Source organism: Podarcis erhardii (genome assembly GCF_964252035.2).
Source record: "Podarcis erhardii genome assembly, chromosome: 6".
Taxonomy (NCBI): Eukaryota; Metazoa; Chordata; class Lepidosauria; order Squamata; family Lacertidae; genus Podarcis; species Podarcis erhardii.
The window spans coordinates 64,993,059-65,012,975 of NC_138510.1; the positions used below are offsets into that span (position 1 = coordinate 64,993,059).

The 19,917-nt window shown below is 39.7% G+C and overlaps 1 protein-coding gene across 2 annotated transcripts in view; it reads right to left on the reverse strand.

Annotated features, from left to right (window-relative positions):
- NEGR1 (neuronal growth regulator 1) overlaps positions 1-19,917 on the reverse strand; it is a 573,510-nt gene that overhangs the window by 38,258 nt on the left and 515,335 nt on the right. The window lies entirely within an intron of this gene.

Sequence of the window (19,917 nt, forward strand, 5' to 3'; positions counted from 1 at the left end):
TTTCAACTTGATTGAAATCTCTTTTTTCTGCAAGATGTGCACCATAGCCTGCTGAGAGGGGCTATTTTTTTTTTAAGGCTGTAGAGATATGCAGAATACATCCAGGTACCTTAGCTGTTAGTGATCGATTTCCCTGAGCACCCTTGTCCCTCCTTTGAAATTGATTCATGATAACTGCCTCCATTTGGGTCAAACAGTATTTAACCGCTTGTAAATTTTAATTAAATGATTTGTCACTTTGAACATATAGTTTGTCATCTTGCAGCTAAGCAATGTGTCTTTATCAGAAAATGACTCAAGGGAAAGACATTCATCTACTCTGTCATTTCAACACCCATTAAGATAATTTGGTTGTCGCAGAGACGCAAACTTGGGGATTTGTAAAATGGGCTATTCCACTGTATATGAGTTGTACCACTGTGTAAAGTTTAAGAGTATAATTTGTTCTTTAATTGCATCCTAATAATTAGTTTAGCTGGGTCATTTCTCATTAGTGGATGTTTTATTTCAGGGTAGAACAAAAATGTTCTCCAGCTCTTTCTTTCTTTCTTTCTTTCTTTCTTTCTTTCTTTCTTTCTTTCTTTCTTTCTTTCTTTCTTTCTTTTGCTCTGGTTCCCTGATTTGTTTCTTTAGGAGGGCAGTAATGTTTGCGTGCAAGCAGTGTTGCCTGAATATCAGAGGACTATATTTGCTTGACCGTTCGTTTTGATACAGATTTGATACAATTAAAAAGAAAAACTGCTGCTTTCAAGTTCAGCTACAGAAGAATGGTAATGAAAAACACTATTTGGAAACTAAACATTCGGATACCTGTGGTTCGCCATATGTTGCTGGATGCCACATCCTATGAGTTCTAGCCAGTGTGGCCATTGTTCAGGGATAATGAAGGGCAATAGACTCCCCTGTTCTCAAGGAAATCAGAGATCTAACACCATCCCAAGTAGCTTCTATATCATGAGTTTTTACAGCTAGGAACACACCCAACGATGTTTTTTCTTAGATTCTCAAAGGACACCGCATACATTGCCCAATATATTTTTGTATGTTGTCCAACAGGTCATAGACAGAAACTGAGATTCACTTGTAAAATTCAGCAGATGATAATCAAGCAAACAAAAGTACAAGAAAAACTAAAAAGAATATCAAAGCAGCTTTGACTTCCAACTAAACCAGGCTGTGTTGATCACAACAAAACCCTTTTATGGAAACATGGGTTTCAGATATACAAGGGTGGGCACCAGCCAGGAATTCCAACAGATCTGCAAGTAGGCTGCTTCTGAAGTCACTTGGTGTGATGCCTTACTACTCTTGTTATTTCTAGGTGTAAGATCCTGTCTTCATGTTATTGTTCACTTATATAGTCATTTGCTTAGTTACTGTATCAGCCACCTGAAGACAACCTATATATCTCCCAGACCTCAGATAGGACCACATTGCCAGTCTTTCACCTGCATTAATTTAATCACAAACTGAGCAGTTTTTAAAACAGAACATTCTTACATATTGTTATACACCACCCCTATCTCCAAGCGTTGTGAGATTCCAGGGGTATCAGGTACATTTTAACCCAGGATTTGTTTTTCCTTTTGGACAATTAGGCACAGCAGAGACTACAGTGTCTTTGTGATATATGATTTTATTTACACATATTTACAACTTGAAGCCTTCAACGGAGGTAGTTCAGTGCAAGAGGTTTCTGCCCTCTCTTAGGCACAGAATTATTTCCAAGAACAGATCTCAACAGGACATCACTCACCAACCCTTGCTGCTTAACTTCAAAGTGCCATGCTAAATCCTACCCTCACAAAACACTGGTGTTGTCTTTTAAACTAGCCTTCCAGTTGAGGGAGCACGGAACCCACACTCTTGCAAATAAGATTTGCCTTTCCCCCCCTTTTGTCATGCTCTGCCATTGAGCTGTGGTGCATTCCTCAAAACCTAGATTACTTACAGCAATCTAATCTGAAGGTGACTAAAGCAGGTGTAACAATAGCCTTGATCTGCTTCACCCAGGATGGGGTTTATCTGACGTACCTTGGTATTTGTGACAAAGCATTACATTGCACAGCTGAGCTGCTATGTTGTTGTTTTTCTGCAGCAAAACCACCTTTCCATTTAAGCTGAGGAATTTTCCCTTCCAAATAAATGGCAGTATGTTTCTTTAGGAAAGAAAGCCGAGATGTTACGATTTCCTTGGTGAGTTTCTAGACGCATACACATCTTGGCCTCCCTTCCAACTTTTAAGAACAAACACTCCAAGAATGAGGCTTACTTTCTGTGACATGTTACTAATTGTCTCCCTGGTGGCACTTTGGGGTCGGCATGCATATTCCCCAGCCTCTTCATGTGTAGCCAATGCATCTTGAGTTCTATTTTTGCCTCCAGCTGTGCTATATGTTTCGGCTTCCACCATGCAGCAACTTAATGCTGTCTCACCCAACTGTTCAGCAATGGCTGCTGATATTGATGGGAAACGGCACAAATACCTCCCGGCAGCTGAGAAGCTGTGAGTTGAACTTGATGAGCGGATGGATGAAAATGTGAGGTAGGCTCTCATATCAGAGCGTTGAATCCTGGATTCCAGACAAACCTGTCAAAATGATATTTAATATCATTTTGACATTACCATGTTGACTTTTATTCTTTAACTATCTGCTTAGTTCTAAAACCATTTACCAGTCCTCAAGCGTTTGTTTTTTTATTTTACTTAGTAGCTTCTTCCATTTTTAGACTGCTTACCACCAGAAGATCTCTAAGCAGTTTACAGCAGTTGAAATGCAAATATAAAGTAAGTACAATTTAAAAAACCCATGTCAAATGAAGTCAAGTTCTCAATTTTTAAAACGGTTTTACAAGCTTCCTTACAAATTGCTCTGCTGCGTCGTTTTACATTTCAGTGGTGTGTGAACAGTGTTGTAGAGCCAAATAAAATTTAGTTCCAATCGAAACAAAAATTCCATTTTTCCCCAAGCTTTTGACCAATTATCAGTTGGACTTGGGGTTTCAAATTCCCAGTGAACATTTTCTCTGTTTTTCAGCAAACAGCTCAATGTGCAGCTGACACTGAAAAAGATAATTCTGCTTCCTTCCTTAGGATACCTCTTGACTACTTATGGTGATGCTTATTCCAAAAAGTCCTGATAGGGATAATGCTGGATTGTTGTTACTCCTTATGATTTCTGTTTGATGGTTGTGAATTTTGTGATACTTGGATTACCTGCCCAATTCCATGCATAAGTTAGTCCCAATATGTTCAGTAGGGCTTGATCCATACGAAGTGTGTTGATGAACTGCATCCTAAATTACTGTTTTGGTTTGTAAGCTGACTTTTGAATATTATGATAAAAAAGCAGCCTATAGTATGTGTATATAGATAGATGGATGGATGATGATAGATATAAATAGATAGATAGTCAGTTTTGAGCAAACTCTTATCACTAAGCATCTCTAACCCTTGACAACAGGGTCTCTTTCTAATGCCAACTATAGGTGAAAGTATATTGTTAATCATAGGTGAAAGTATATTGTTAAGAAGTAGTAATACTAAAGCTGGTACTACTACTGGAATTAATGAAGATGCAGATGCAGATAATGATGATTTCTTATTGGCCTTTCGCTATCAGGTGTCAGAGTAGGTTACAACAATTTTAAAATGCAATATTAAGAATCTGTTAAATCAAATGGTGGAATTATATGCTGCTTTGCAAATGCAGGTTTCTTTAAAATGCAAACCGGGTCAGAAATTAATCCTTTCCTACCTTACAAGGCTACTGAAGAAAATCCCTCTTCTTCATTGGATTTCGGGTAGGGGATCCCCCATTGGCATAAAAAAATACTACCTCCCAAAGAGATTTTCCTTAAGACCACAGCAATGGAGGAAATGTTTAAATTCCCTCTCTGTACTTACTGTATTTTTTGCTCTATAAGACTCACTTTTTCCCTCCTAAAAAATAAGGGGAAATGTGTGTGCGTCTTATGGAGCAAATGCAGGCTGCGCAGCTATCCCAGAAGCCAGAACAGCAAGAGGGATTGCTGCTTTCACTGCGCAGCGATCCCTCTTGCTGTTCTGGCTTCTGAGATTCAGAATATTTTTTCCCTTGTTTTCCTCCTCCAAAAACTAGGTGCGTCTTTTGGTCTGGTGCGTCTTATAGAGCGAAAAATACGGTACTCTGATCCTGTTAATTATCAACTCCCCTCGCCAGCTGATACAATTCGCATCTTTTTAAAGTGCACATTAGAAGCAGATACATTTTATTTCATATCTCGTTTTGGCCCCGCTTTAAACGAGGAGAAAGGCTCTTCACACCAGCCGGAAGTGACATTTGACAACATACTTTCCTTTAAATTAACACCAGCCTCAGTGAAGGTGAATTATAGCTTCACTCTCTTTGGTGCCATGTTATATTTATGTGTTCCAGTCAGATAAACTTTTAAATCATTCATATTCCCTGGTTCTTGAAAAAACAGCAGACTTCAGCTTCAAGAGGATTTTCTCCGCCTGCCAATATGCAATTAGTTTTTGCCATTGATTTTGCCATCTCTTTGGCACTTGCATCATTTTCTCAGTGCCCTTGCCTATTCAGTACATTCCCTTTCATGTAGATGAAGAGTAATTGTCCTGCTGATACACATGCGGGTAGTGAGAAAGAATGTAAGTGCCTTCAAGTAATAGTTATGCATTTTGTACAATGTACATATTTTCCTTTCAGTCAGTCAAATGTCCTGAAGGAGGTACAATAGACAGTAATTCAAAACAAGCCAATGTAGGCAAAATGACACCTGCTCCTTCCAAACGACACGGCTCAGATTGTGTCTTATGGGCCATTCAATAAGTTACGACTTCCTGGATAGAGATTTGCTTCTGCAAGTATGAAGGGCACGGTGCTGTTTGAAGTAGTGGCTTTTAAATCAGCATTTTAAAGATGCAGTCCACATAGCACTTATTCTGGAGTAGAATAATTCAAAACAATGGAACCTCTGTAGAATAAGTGCTTTTTGTTTGGGATTTTAGAAACAAATATTAAACGAACCATTCCCCCTATAATGTAGTCCAACATCCCATCTCACTCTAGAGCAGTGTTTCCCAAACTTGGGTCTCCAGCTGTTTTTGGACTACAACTCCCATCATCCCTAGGTAGCAAGACCAGGTCAGGGAAAATGGGAATTGTAGTCTGAAAACAGCTGGAGACTCAACATTGCTGTAGAGTAGCCAAGAAACCGAACCCTTGACTACAGCAATTCATGCCTTGGTTGCATCTGGAGTGGACTACTGCCATGCATTCTATATGGGGCTACCATTGGGAAGTGTTCAGAACAGCTGTCTAATGTTGCCACTCCATTGCTGACTGGAGTGTCAGTCACACCAAGCATTTTATACCAATTTTACAACAGCTAATTAGCTTCCAGACCCAGTCCAAAGTTCTGTTACTGACCTTTAACACAAGAGAGAGAACTATTCATTAGGTGGGTGGTTGTAAAATGAAACCATTCTCAAAGGTTGGGGGGAATTTTCAGGTGACAGTTCTCGCTTACCTTATCTAATCAGGTGACCCAGTGTGTGTGTTTTTTTTGGAGGGGGCTTCCTCCCCTTTCCCCCCTGCTTTTAATAATCAACTGCATGGAAAATTCTAAGCTGCATGTGTGAAGAATCTCCTTAAGATCTGCATCAATTTCTGAGAATACATGGAGGCAAATGCCTAAACAGGGCTTATGGTTCTCTTTGTTCAAGTCAAGCCCTGTTTTGAAAATAATAACAAACAATCACAATCCATGTTTACTGTGCTCCAAATGTTGTTGGACTAAAACACCCATCTGCCTTAGTCAGCATAGCCTGTGGCCAGGCATGATGGGAATTGTAGTCTGGACAGTACGGTGTGGTGGTGGTGCTCACCTGATCTTTCAACAGCTGAGTCACTGCTGCTTACTAGGAAGGCATGGTGGTGAGGCAACAAAGAGGTTGACACAAGGCAAACATATCAGCAGAGCCAATTTGGTGCTCCTGCCAGTGTGTTTGAACTGCCCCTCTCCTTCCTGGTAAGCAGCAATGGCTCCAGCTGTTTGGAGGTCAGGAGGTCAGTGTGGAGGTGACCATGCACCACCACACTGGTCCAAACTCACTGATTATCCCTGGATTATGATCTTGCCTATGGAAGCAAATGTTGCAGTGAATTAAAGGACTGTGTAATACATTCATGGAGCTCTTTGCCCTAGCACTGTGCTGAGCATGCTGTCCTTTCTACATGTCAATATGGTACATTCTAAAAACTAGTTATCATATCATCAAAGGCCATTCAAACAATTTCCTCTTTTGTTCTGTTCTTCTCCCTTACATTTGCCCAAATGGTTGTGACATTATCAAATTTGCTGTTCTCAGAATAGCAGGCGCTGAACATTGTATGTGGCATAATAGTGTACAAAATGGAGGTAAATAATGGGGAACTAATGGAGACGTCTGGCAAGTGAATCATCATTTTTGACCTGAGGAGTTTTAAAGCTAGTTTTAACTAATATGCACAGTTGTGCAATACAATAGATGCATTACAGGAAGGAAATAAAAAAGGTGGTTGTAAATATATTGAATTAAAAGGGTCATGGCTTTATTAAAGGAAGAGAAGGACACCAACTTTTAATGATTTTGTGGCCCAATCAGTCTGAGTGTGAAACATGGGTGATGAATTTGGGTAGGGACATTCCATTTATTTTTGTGATTGATGGGCCAAAGGGATTAAGAAAGAACAAGCTCATTCCAAGCTGATATAAGGCACTTCTTTCATCTCTAGTTTTTCTCCCATAGGGAGGTATCAGTGTAGCTTGCCAGTCATTCCATTAATTTCAAAATCTCAAGTTGTATATTTCTTAAATAACTATTACACCCTTCCTCAGGAAATACTCTCCCCACTGAACATATGGTCTTTCAAAGCTATACCCAGATACTTAATTACTGGGTGCTCCACCTTACAAAAACCCAGCTCGTATTCCTAATTATATCCCTTTAATCTGGCAAGGTTCACACTTCTTTACAATACCCTTTTCTACTCAAGCTATCCTAAACCTTCTAATCAACTAATTAAGGAGCCTAACTTTCCTCTAGACTTTTATCATCAATCCAAGGATGGCTACTTTGCAAAGATCATTCTCACTATCATGGCTTGTGAGTACTGAGTCCTTAGATCACCACTAATAGCTCATTTCCCTATACAATTTCTAGATTGTGGCCACAGATCCACATTCTCAAAAGAAATATCTAAAAGAAAAGAATGGATAAAACATGTATTCTTCCTCTAAACCCAGCTGCAAGCAGACCAGTGTCTCTTTTCATGATAGCATCCTCTATAGTTCCATAAGGCCACAAATATTCCTTATATACAGTAGATCTTCACTTGACTGTCCAGAAATCCCTACGAATGCATTTACTACCCTTATGTGGTGAACTGGACTGCATCCTGCCATGGCAGGCAAGGAACCAGATCACCACTCAGATAGTGGTACTGGGATGCTTCAGGCCTCCACCATCTCAGGGAGCCCAGCAGCACCCTTGGTTGGCTCTGGTGGGCAATGCCTGGCCACCAGCAAAGATGAAACCTATGCCTGGGCTATAAAAGGAAGTTAGACTGAGGTGGCTCCAGTGCTTCTGAACATCAGTTTGCCACTGGTTGACAGAGCTAGGAAGGTATTTTACCAACAGTTCAATGTGGGGCCCTGCCCGTAGGGATTTTGCCTTTCAACAAGAGTATATTATTGGTATTTGTCATAACTTGGTGAGGGGAGGCTTTGGGAAGGATCCTTATCTGTAGAGCCAAAATGAATCTTCAGTGAAGCCTAGCTTGGGGTGCCAACACCACACAACCAAGTCGTGGTGGGAGACTCCATACCATGGTCTCATAGCAACTCTTTAGGTTGCCATGCAGGTGGGTTGGGTGAAAAATTGGACAAGCAGGTAGGCTACCTGGGGAGAATCAGAAGTACCAGCTTCTCGAGATGATCGTGCGCTCTAAATATGGAGGGGGCCAGCCCCCTAAAAAAATAAAATTAAATTTGGGTCAAAACTGCATCAGCCCTTAGGAGTTGGGGCCTATGGGGACAATGGATTGTTTCCCCATGCTATGATTTCACCCATACAGAGCCTCTTTCGGTTCTTTCTCCTGCCTGCCTGTCTCCCTCCCTGGCACATAAATGCTTATCTGTTACTGAAGTAATGCAGTGTTCTTAAAATAAATGGAAAGCCCAAGCTAGATAATTTGGAAGGTGATTTGTTTTTAAGAGACTGAAAACAACCAAACTACTGCATTTTTATCCAAAAACCGTATGCCCATCTGTAATTACAGAAATACCTGAGATTACTATAATTGAAAAAAATGATAACATTTGCCTATCTTCTCCCAGATTGCTTATTTACAGCATGTGACAACTGTTTCTGTTGAGCAATTTTCTCATTTCCTTTTCACATAGACTTATGAATATCAACAAGCATGCACATAGAAAAATACTGTTGGTTGGATTTATTTTTTAAAAGGTCTAAATTAAACAGGTTGATTATAGCCACTTCATGTAATGGTAATGAATAATGTGAAGTTGGAAGTGAGGAAAGCGGGGAAATTGCATATTCTTAGGCACATATTTTCAACAAAGTCTGTGAGATATGTAGGTTGAAGCATGAATCGTCAGCACCATCATGATTATGGCCAAAAGTAATTTCGCAAGGGCTGTGATGAATATTCTCCCATTTAAATTTCTGGATAGAAAATAACTCTTTGAATTGCCAACAAGTCATTGAAAGAAAAAAGCACTATTCCTGAAGAAAAATGTTCTTAAAAACAATATCAGATTTCTTAAAAAGTTACTTGCATAATTTATTTCCAACACATTCAGCATAGATTTATGTTCCCAGGGAGACTTATCAGAGTAGTAAGAAGCAAAAAGAACAATTTAAAACAATAATAATATTTATAGCATACCAACCAGTACAGAAAATTTAAACAACAAACCAAACCAATAGTAACCAACAAACCAAACCAAACCAAGCCATGTCGGGTCACAGCACATGGGGGAATGGCAGCCCGCAAAGGCACCCCCCAGAGATGGTGAGTGGACTTATGGGTATAGAGGCTAAACCAATAAAAATTAAAAAGCATATATTTATTAATCACAACTTCAAAACTCTGTGGAGCCTTTTGTGTCCTAATAGAGACCAGAAGTATCTTTAGACAATTCAAAAGGAAAAACTGGGCAAAATTGATCAATCAAAATAATGCATAAGGTGCTTGAAATGGTTGGGTATTCTAATTTCTCTTTGAAACAGTGACTTTCATGTGTTGGACTATGCACAGCATAAGAGATGCATCAAAATAGCTTTCTGACTCACTGTGGCAAAGCTCATTAATATTATAATTGTTCACAATTTGATACACAGGTCTAGAAAATGTTAATCAATGAACTCCAGATGACCTGTTTCAGATCTTGTCCTTACTTGATAGAAAATGATCTGATTCTTTATTTATTCAGTGAGCAAGCAAATTATATTGTTATGATTCTCTGTAACCAAACAGGTCTCCTGGAATAATCCAGTCTTTTTATGCATTATCCCATGAGTCAGCCAAACATTTAGCTCTTTAGTATAGAAACATTTACATTTACCACACAATCTTTTTTATTTTTGGTATTTCCCTGGATATTTTAGAACGTTCCTTTTTGAAACCTGCATTTGCCACTAACATTTCCATCTGTGTTGACTGAATAAATTGCTCCAGAGTCCCCACAGTACAACTGTTTTTGTCATTCTTCTAAAAGCTACTGTTCCATTATTTTTGAACACGACTCCTCAGTGCTTAAAACAGCGTTGTAAAGCAGAAAATAAATAACATTAACAATATATCATTGTTCTATGATTCACGCCATCTTGGATACTAATGGGCATATGATTCACGCCATCTTGCTGTTATGGCGTGAATCATATGCCCATTAGTATCCAACAACATAATTCCCTCTTTTCAAGTGCCCACAGACCTCACCTCAAACACTGAAATGAATTGAGGGGAGTTCCATGGGTAGGTTTGAGTTCTATGCAATTTGGCACTCAAGCCAATGAAACTGATTCAACATCAGTGAAGCACTGCAGTCTATAAATGTTGTACACCAAGCACATAAATCATTCCTAAGGGCTTTAAAACATAAAAATTGTATCTTCCCTGACCCCCCAATAAAAAAATCACTACAAATTTGACAGGTACAGAAACGCCTCCCTGAGCAGAATAATAAAATGAGTTGATACCGTACAAAATATTTTCTATGAAAGGAACTTGGTTGTTCACTTGGGAGATGTTGGATAATTTTATTTTTTTTGGTCCAACCTCAGTTGATACCGCTGTTCTTGAGGCACATGACAACACAAAATCACTGTCACTTGATCATATGGGTGACACTCCCTTATGAAACAGGCATTCAGTATCTCTCTGGATTGTGATAATCTTTCCCCAGCAGAAGTGTGGGGTCATATATCTATGTGAAAGTTTTTGATCCCATGAGTCAGCCAAACAGAGAAACAACCTCTCCTAATCAATTTTAAGTTAGAAACACTTGAAAATTATGAATATTACTGCGAGGCCCAGGCGAGAGGTATGGGCTAAAAGTTACAACTTAAATCCTGACATTTGTTGCTCCATTTATTTCATTCAATGGGATTTCAGCTGCGTAAATTCTTGCTTTAAATCTGGGGTGGGGGAGATGACTAACAGGGAACTTAGATAATGGTTTGTTCAAGGTCTTTCATTACTGAGAAAATCAAATGCAAATCTTCCTCCATAACAGCAAATCCATGATTTATTAAACAGAATATTTCTGGCCACAATAAGACTGCACATTTCAAGAATACCAAGTCCAGAAAACAATTACTTAAGTCCAAATTGGCATTGAAAAGAGAAGTAAACATGTATCTTCTGTGTTAGTTCATTCTGAAAAATGTTATTTTAGTATCTTTCAATGTTTTAAAATATACTGAAGAAGTAAAATTGGTAGTAATTGGAATAAAAATAGTAAGAATCAATTTACTAAAATGCACACAGTGTACTTTTCATCTTAATAAGAGACACAAATGGAACATCTCTCATTGAATTAGCTTATACAAAAAAACACTTCATGAAATGAGCCAATTAGGAAAGGTCACTAATTATTTCCTACTAATACTGCTACTTGATTTTCTAGCATTTTATTTCAACTCTTTTCCCTATTTCAGTACTTCATAGAGATACCTCCTCCTAATCAATTTCAAGTTAGAAACACTTGAAAATTATGAATATTACTGCCAGGCCCAGTTTTCAAATCTATAGACCCATTTCATCATCTATAGAATCAGTAAGGGTAACTAAATATTAACACAGATGTCTAGGGAATATGGTATAGAATACTGAATACAAATATAATACTAAACTGTGGACTTACACTTCTCATTTCTACTGTTATTAACATGAAACTAAGCAACTAAGCTTCACAGCTTCTCTGACTCATTGTATGTGGCCTTAATTAGATGTAATTGAGTTTTTTGTTTCTCATATAACATGCTGGATTTAGTGGAAATACTTGCCACCTTTCAAGTTTCTTGTCTTCACGCTGTAGAAAATCCTTTTGTTCCTAAGTTAATGCAGGCTCTACTTTATTAACTGTTTTAATATGTTCATCTTCTTGCGGAATTAAAGTATAAAAAGAAAAGAAAGTCAGTTGCCTCAAATTAGCATCCATGTAGTATTTTTTCCCCTTTTTTAACAAAGGAAATTGTCATTTGAAATCTCTTTGTTGTGGATAATAAATGTTCTCTCGCAGTAAGAAATGGAAAAGTAATTTCAACTTACAAAAATAAAAATTTACAAAGCACACCAACACAGTTCTTATAGAGGCTCTATGGGCAATTTTAGTAAAGCAAAGAACTCCCAACACAATGGTAAATACAGACAACAATGTACATAAAAAGAACCAGATTTAATCCACGTATTTATTATTGTATATTTAAAATTTTACATCCCACTTTCCCCATGAAAGAAAGCGAAGGTGACTTTCACCAGTACCCTTGCTACATTGATTAGTTTCCCCAAAGTTAGTGTACAGTCAGCTGAGCTTGAACATTGGACAGGGTATAAAGAATCATGGTCTGATTTGGTATGAGAGGTGTTTGTACTTTTTCCCCTACTAAGTATCATAGTGGAAAAATGTGGATCTTACACGCTGAGTACAGCAGCTGCACCTGATCTTCTGCAAACAGCCCATGCCCCAAAACTTCTCAAGAAAACTTAAGAAATGCCTTTACCTGGCAGTATGCAACACAGAAATCCCTGACACAGAGACAGCCAGAGAAAAGTGGAATAGAGTAGTATATACCCATGTAGTATATACCCATGGTGACAGCAGTCACAAAATTAAAAGACGCCTGCTCCTTGGGAGAAAGGCAATGGCAAACCTAGACAGCATCTTAAAAAGCAGAGACATCACCTTACCGACAAAGGTCCTTATAGTTAAAGCTATGGTTTTCCCAGTAGTGATGTATGGAAGTGAGAGCTGGACCATAAAGAAGGCTGATCGCCGAAGAATTGATGCTTTTGAATTATGGTGCTGGAGGAGACTCTTGAGAGTCCCATGGACTGCAAGAAGATCAAACGTATCCATTCTGAAGGAAATCAGCCCTGAGTGCTCACTGGAAGGACAGATCGTGAAGCTGAGGCTCCAATACTTTGGCCACCTCATGAGAAGAGAAGACTCCCTGGAAAAGACCCTGATGTTGGGAAAGATGGAGGGCACGAGAAGGGGATGACAGAGGATGAGATGGTTGGACAGTGTTCTCGAAGCTACAAACATGAGTCTGACCAAACTGCGGGAGGCAGTGGAAGACAGGAGTGCCTGGCGTGCTCTGGTCCATGGGGTCACGAAGAGTCGGACACGACTAAACGACTAAACAACAACAACAATATCTATGTAACACCTGCAGAATTGAAAAATGATCTAAGTAACATTAAAACAGCCACCTGTGCCATCAGACAGAGTCCAATCCAACAGTAAATACTTCACTGAGTTTACTGGATACCAACATACCTTAAACACCTGGGCATTATACCCATGGGCAGCTTTTGGAAATGTAGTCAACCACAGGCAGACCCAAGTGACCTACGGTATTCAAACCCTTCTGGAAGGAAATGCAAACTAGAGTCACTCTGGTCCTAAACAAATCTCTGTCAATAAACACTGCAGTTGTAATAATTGACCACACATATTGTGGGAGGGCAGAAAAGGTGGTTCCACCAGGCCATGTTCATAGCTTCCAAGAGATCTATAACAACGTTTTGAAGCTTTTTGGCAGAGTAATCTCCTGGACCAAAAGAAGTGGGTGGTTGATGAAGTGCTTCTGCTAGCACAAGGTTTTCTACCTGTGCAACTGAACTGCTCCCTCTCTTTCCCCTGTGTGCCCTTGCCTCCAAACTGTTCTAGAAAGTTGGGGCAACTCCCAGAACAGATTAAGGGGGCATATGGAGAGAGGAGGGGAGGGGTTCTGATGCACAGCCAAGTTGTTGCACTAGTAGAAGCACTAGTAGATACCACCCTGAGAGACACAGCACAAGAACTAGAACTCAGCAGTTGCTTAGCTAGGCACTAGACACAGCCTTGATGGTCACCTATTTTTTTACTTGAGCATGTAAATTTGAACACTGCGTTGTTTTAAAGCAATTGCATGAGTCCTGGAATAGGAAAAATACAGGATATAAATATAATGGTGAAGCATGGGGCTGGATCTTTAGCTGAGCAGGTACTCCATTAAAGTGGCCCAAGAGGGATGACTCTGTCTGGGAGTCCACATAGGGGCCAACAAGCCAAAACACCTCTTCTGCTGGCAGCCTGTGTTGGGTCGTGGCACCCGGTCCACATTGGGGTTGACTCCCCAGCACGGCCTACCACACTAGGTTCCTATCAGCCGGCATGTGGGCTTTCTGATGCTGGATACATGCCCAATGCCTAAGCAAACCTGCTAACATCTGTAATCAATAATGTTGTGGCCTAATTTCAACCCAATACCCATCTCCTATGTTCATTTCCATGTTCTACCCCACACCGGACTGTGGACATCATGCCTGTGACAGCAATAGTCAGCAAAAATTAGTGGATTTATACCACTAGTAGATTTATGTCCACACACCAACCTGCTTTAATCCCCCTCAGATGCAGGCTAAAATAATCCACAAGAACAGGAAGGGCCAAACCACAAAAACTCCAAAACTCCCTGTTCTGTCAGAACTGGGGAAAAGGTCAGAGTGTGCATCATTGTGCATCATTTGTGCAGACGATGGAAAGCAGAAGTTAGAAGTAGAACTCTGCGCTTGACCAGGAGCCGTGAGCATGGCAAGAAGCATGCTAATTGGCTAATTTCACTGGCGATTCGTGACTGTCTCATGATTGTCTCATGATCTATGATTTGCTGTGATTTGCTCAGGTATAAAGACCTCAGGATTTCTGTCTCTCGGGGTCCCAGTTCTTTGGAAGAGATTCCAACTGGGTCCTTATTGCTTGGCAATAAAACCTCACCTTTTTCTCCAAAGCTGTGTCTGCCTGATCCTTATTCACTCTAAGTGGGTACCATCTATACTTTCACGTGCTTCATTGAGGCTATCAATGGCTACTAGCCACGAAGTCTGTTTTCTACCTCCAGTGACAGAGACAGTATGCATCTGAATAACAGTTGCTGAGAATCACAAATTGGGAGAGCACTGCTGCACCCAGGTCCTGCTTGTGGAATTCCCATATGAGACCCCAAATTCAGCCATATAAGTATGCAGACATTTGTAAGGTTTCTGTTATATATAATGCCAAGTTTCCTTTTCTGCTTTCATGAAAAACATATGCCACTTTTATTGTTTTAAAACAATCAGTTAATTAGGGATTCTTTTTACAAAACAGGAATGCAAGCAACATTATTCTTAATATAGATCTACCTTCTGTTTTTTGTGTATCTACCACAGCCTGTAAACTAGGAGAGAATGCTTGCCTTAAGCACTTTTAAAACTATATCTGAATGGCTGTCATGCTCTATGACTATAGTCTAACAATAGATTTCCAGTGGGTGCACAAATCCAAATCACACCATTATGTAATATTCAACAATAGTCTGCGCTACACAATCCTTATTTCCCCACAATAATTATGAACGGCACATAAAATATGGCTAGATGTAGGCAATAGTTTTTTGAGAATATAAGACGACAAAAGTGTTGTGCTACATCAGAGCAAAGACCCATCCAGTCCAACATCCTGTTCGCACTGTGGCCGGCCAAATGGAAACGGAAAGCTTGCAAGCAGCACCTTAATTTGGCAGTCCTTTTGCTATTTGTGATTCACAGCAGCTGGTATTCAGAGACATACTGCCTCCAGCCCCTAGTGGCGCAACACAGCCATCATGGTTAGTTGCCATGGATAGCCTTACTCTCCATGAATTTTTCTATTCCTCTCTCAAACCAGGCAAGCTGATGACCGTCACTACATCTCGTGAGAGGGAACTGCATGGTTCTAACTCGGGCATAGGCAAACTCCGGCCCTCCAGATGTTTGGGACTACAATTCCCATCACCCCTAGCTAACAGGACCAGTGGTCAGGGATGATGGGAATTGGTAGTCCCAAACATCTGGAGGGCCGGAGTTTGCCTATGCCTGTTCTAACTACATGGTCTTTGAAGAAGCACCTTTCTTTAGGCAGTCCTGCATCTTCCAACATGAAGCTTCATCAGTGGCTCCAGGTTCTACAACTATGAGAGTGGGAGAAAACCTTATCTCTATCCACTTTCTCCATTCCATGCATCATTCCATAGGCATCTCCCCCTCCTTAAAGCCCCAGTGTTTTAACCGTTTCTCACAGGGAAGTTGATCAAGCCCCTTGACCATCTTGCTTGCCCTTTTCTGAAACTTCTCCAGCTCTTTAGTATCCTTTTTGAGAATATTCACAGTGTTCCAAGTGTGGTCACACCATAGATTTGCGTAACAGCATTATGATAGCAGCAGTTTTATTTCCATGGAATTCACCCTTTTTTTTGGGGGGGGGTTGCCACACACTGCACTGACATCTTCATTGAGCTAGGCACTGTGACTTCAAGTTCAGGTCCCTGATCATTCGCTACCAGTTCAGATCCTATTAGCATACATATGAAGTTTTGGAGGGTTCCGCCCACCCTTTCACAATAATATCTGATAAAATAGGTTAATAGATTTTTAAACCCGTATATCAATACATCACATGCATTCCGTATGCAAGGAAACAACATTATGAATATTTATTCAAGCTCGTCGTCCTTGCATTTGAGGCTCATCTGATCAAATCTCTTGATCACATGGTGTTTTTTCATTTCTTGAATATAGCTGGCATAGTGAACCTATGAGCATATTAAGCTGCTTTTATGTGGAGTGAGACCAACCGCCTGTTTCAACTGGCAAACAGTCCTCCAAGGTTATGCAAGTAGTCACAGCTCTGAAACTTGACATCCTGTTAATTGGAGATGCTAGGGATTGAACGTGAGATTTTGTGTATGCAAATCATGTACTCACCACTGAGCTGTGGCCCCTTGTTCAGTTCTCTAGTTCCTATTAATATTTTCCCCAATTATATAAATTCCTCTTGGCCAATCTACTATAAAACAATCTGCTTTCTGCAGTCCTTTGCTTGCAAATGTTCATCTTCTTCATTTTTAAGCTGTAAATTTCCACACTGCATCAACTTTCACCCAACACTATCTTCAGTGGAGATTATACATGTTTTGCAATGCTTTTCATTTAGTCATAGTTAATTTTGCCTGTCAGTCAATGATCTTCATGTAGAATTTCAAGCCAATTCTTGAAGTTCACTAGAAAATGTTCATTTGTTGTTGTCTCTCCCTTTCTCTCTCTTCATTGCTGCCAGCATTTCTGAATCATCATCAGTTGCAACAACATTGATCAGTACTGCCTGCCTCTCAAAATGTCAAACATTTATGTTTATGGTTTTTGTCCAGATGATATTTTCAGGGTTTGTGAAGGAAATCCCTCTCCAATTATTTTTGATGTTGACTGAAAGTGAACAATGGCTAATTAGCAGCTAGCATGACAAGAAGAAATGTTCATCATTGAGAGGTAGTTGGGTATGGTATGATGAACTAATGGGAAATGGAAGTTCTGCCAATGATGTCAGCAAAACAGAATCAAAACTGGGACCAAGATAGGCTCTTTAAACACATTATACTCATTTCTAAGGCTGTAATTTCCCCCTGTCATCACTGATTCCTTCTTTCTCATGAAAGCCTCCTAAAACAGTGTAACATAGGCCACCCATAAACATTTCTGTTTTCAAAAGTACTCCATAAATCTTCATTATTTTCACTCCAACTTCATTTGCTGACAAGGAATAAACAGCTATTAAAAACACACAGGCCTAGATTGCTACATTTTAGTTGTACATTCAAAGTGTTGAAAGAACTCGAACATTAAAGCTAAGCAATTTACATCGCCAGTGAGACAAAACAAAATGATACAATATCTATTTCGTTTAACGTTAAAATAAACTGGCCATGATCCAGCATGAAGTCAGACACACTAAAGCCCATTTGTATCTGTTATTAAGTCCTTACTGGATTGTAGTGTGCGTTATTTTTTTTGGGGGGGGGGAGTGATAAGGAAGCAAACAGATTACTATCACCACCACCATGAAATGTTTGAGGGCTGTTTTGTAGGTGTAATGACCCATCCAAAGCAGCTTAAAATAAGAAAACGCCACACAAAAAAGAAATCAAGGGTACAAAAATAACCAAACTCATTCAATCTCCTCAAAAACCAGGAAGCCAATAAAAGGACCTTCTGTGTTTTTTTTCTGTTTCTACACTGTGCACTGCTTTGATGGCTTCATGCTGTGAAGCAGTCAATAAATCTGTATAACAACAACAACAACAACAACAACAACAACAACAAAGGTGGAGAGATGAAGTCACAAAGACACCCACTGCCTGTGGAACACTTATAGAAGAAGTGAATGAAATAAATCAAAAGGGGACCATATTAAGAATCCATCATTCCTTCTTGTTCCATCGGTGGGCTTCTTCAAGCATTAAGCCATTCAATTACAATCATCTGGAGTGGGACCAGTCGTGCATCCACAAGTTGACTGAAGGTCTGAAGAAGGAAACTTCTTGTTTTGCCAACTGGCAGGGGTTCATTTTGGACATACAAATGGGATAAAGGGTAAATATTTTTCTTAAACAGCTAAAAGCAAGCTACAAAGCATTACAGCTATGCTTACGGTCCCTGTGGTTTCTGGCAACCCTATCAGCAATAGGGGGTTACGTTAGTAGCCTTGACAATATTTATGCATTCTCGCTACAGCGAAAGATCAATTAGTCATTGGGCGGGTAGCAGTAAGATGAATGGATATTCCCTACAGCAGGTATTGCCACTGGATCCTGCCTTTATCTAGAAGATAAATCTTCTAGATAAGGCTTACCTAGCAGATTGAAGTTCCCAAGGAATCTTAGCACATAACTAGCCATGGGGAAGCAAAGTATTATGGAATACTAATAAAGAGACAGTATTAAGAGTTTGAAGATCCCAGACCCACAGGATTTCTAGTCCTGAAAGGAGCATTGCGGCATGCCACTTAAATCTTCATGCAAGGTGATAGCAACCCTTGCTTCTTTGCATGTATGTCTATGTTCCCATTATGGCCCTATCCTTCTGGGGAAAGCTTCAGAATTCTCAATAGCGTCCGCTTGCATGTGCCTGTTTTTCACAAAGCAGACATAAAATGTAGCCTTTCTGGGAAGAGAGGAGGGTAGCTTATGTGGCCATTGGCCACCAACTTGGAAAATCCTCTGCAGTGAACCACCAATGCTTTACAGTGTTCATGAGGGAATAATCAATCTGATGGCTGTTCAGATTTGTTCAGATGCTGTTCATACTGTTCATATTTGTTATGATCTTTGGTTGAGCAACAAATCTACTGATTGACTGTAAGTTTTAGGCTCAGAAGTAGGTATGGGGAGGAATGTTAAAACTATAGAAAAAGTGAACCAGAACACAATGCTCCTCAGCCTGCAAAATGTTTCAATTGAGGATCACTTTCTAAAGAAAGAATGTGCTCAAACAAACAGCTAACAACTTGGGTATAAATGAACTTTAGGTTGAATCAAGTTTTATAGCATAGCTTTTTTTTTATAACTCTGTGGTAAAATGAAAAGAAAAAGCAAATTCTAGTGAGCTATATTATCAGCTATGTGGCAAGTGAGACTACCAGACAAACCCTAAGCACGACTTTTAAGTGTTTCTTTCAAGACACTGCTAGATTAGTTCATTGCACAGCTGTGTCAGACACTGCATGAATGACACAGAAAACACATGAGAATTTCTACAGAAGCAGTGGGAACTCTCATTCTTTTTATAGTTCAAACTATACATCTTCAAAGCAGGGCAAATCTCCACACTAAAGACTACCATATTTCAAAAGTTTGCGAAGCGAGAATTTTGGTGTCAGCATCTGCCCTCAGCGTTGTGGCTACCAGGGGTAGGCCAAGTCTTTGCTGAAGATTTGTAGCATGCCTGTATCAAAACATTGCTATGGTTTTGTAGAAATATGCACTGGTTTGGCAACAGAACCTGTTTCCACAGTTCTGATTTTTTTAGAGGATAGGTAAAGAAAGACATTCCCTAAGAACTATGAAAATATATATATACAGCCATTCTACCCATCAGGGTTTTTGGTTGTTTTTTTAGAGCTAAAGTAACTTCTGCAGGTGTTAGTCCAGTGAAATTATGGTAGGGAGTAAATAACAGAATAGCCCTCAAAGACCAAGGAATGATTCTGTCTTTTTTATTAATTGAGAGATGGAAAATCTGCATTTCTCTCTGAAGATCTCACCCTGTAAGTTAAAATTAATAAAATTCT